This window comes from Brassica oleracea, chromosome C7 (assembly GCF_000695525.1).
Source record: "Brassica oleracea var. oleracea cultivar TO1000 chromosome C7, BOL, whole genome shotgun sequence".
NCBI lineage: Eukaryota > Viridiplantae > Streptophyta > Magnoliopsida > Brassicales > Brassicaceae > Brassica > Brassica oleracea.
This window is the reverse complement of record NC_027754.1, coordinates 20403900-20405376: the sequence shown is the minus strand read 5'-3', so window position 1 is coordinate 20405376 and position 1477 is coordinate 20403900.

The following is a 1477-nucleotide window of genomic DNA, read 5'->3' as shown; positions in this document are numbered from 1 at the left end:
TTTTCGGTTTGATTTTATCAATATCAAGCTTTACAAAAGAATTAAATCAGAACAATCAGTCAATTTTAGCAATTCTCTAGCAATCCTTACAGTAAAATGAAATTTTTCAGCAAGTAGAAAATGAAATTTCAGGAAAAAAAGAAATTTTCTACTTTTGGCAAAAAGGAAATTTACAATTCTGGACAGATTATGGTTTTAATCAAAACTAGCAATTTTCCTAATCAGTTCATTCGATATTCAAACAATTAATTACAATATGGAAACGTGTTTATCAATCGATTTATGCAAAAGGGAAAAATAGGGTTTTCAGCAATTTAACAATTTTAAGATCAAATTCGATTCTAAACAGTTCTATTTACTCAAACAATCATCAAAGATAATTCAAGGTTTTAATCTAGCAACCTAAACCTCAGATACATCAAAATCAATCAATCAAAACAGTCGGATCAATTTAAGTTTTTGATATTTAAGATTTTCAAAACATCATAAACGAAACGGATCATATATATAATTTAGATTTAGGGTTTCAATGCCCTTACTGATCAGTCAATGTTCTAGCAACCCTAACAGCCATTGATCTATCAACTTAACAGGAAAACAATCTAACCAAAAATATTTACATTGTTTTATCCATTTATTCATGTGCATTTTCATCATATAGATTATGATTTAGCCATGTCTAGGTTGCATTTTGCATACATATGTCTCTATTAGGTATTGGAGTACCACATGGAGTTTCTGGAGACATTTGGGTGCATTTGGAGCTCAAAGGAGGTGATTAGAGTGATCGTTGGACGAGCACTGCCTGGAGCGACTTCCCGGAGCGACTACATGAAGTCGCTGTGCACCACATTCCGGAGCGACTTTCTCAGAGCGACCGCACGAAGTCGCTCGCGTTTTCACGTCCGGAGACACACGGTTTTGACCCCTGGAGCGACCTCCGAGAGCGACGTGCTGAAGTCGCTCCCTATGTTCAGAGTGACCTGTTGGAGCGACACACCAAGGTCGCTCGCGTCCGGAGACACCAAAATCGAGCATCCTGGAGCGACCTACCAAGGTCGCTCCCAGCCAGAGCGACCAGCTCAAGTCGCTCGCGTTTTGACGGGGTGAGACACGAAGAAATGCTTCGGGAGCGACCTCCTGGGAGCGACTATGCTAGGTCGCTCCGCGTGTTTTGCTTGGACAATTTTTATGTTATTTCAGGGGCCTTTTGGTCATTTGTTTTGTTGTTTTACATTGCCTAAACCTAAGTTATGCCACCAGAGGCAAATAATCTCTTTTCTGGAGAAGAACTAGTTAAAACTTCTTTTGATTCAGATTTCATTGCTTTCATCTTGTGTTCTTGTTGATTTCTTATCTATTTTCTCTACATGATTAATCTGAAATCCAATATGAGTTTAAGAGGAATCATGGAGATTAGTGAGTGATCACTTTTTGAATTCATGGGTTTGGGAGATTAAGGGTGATTAGGTTAGTT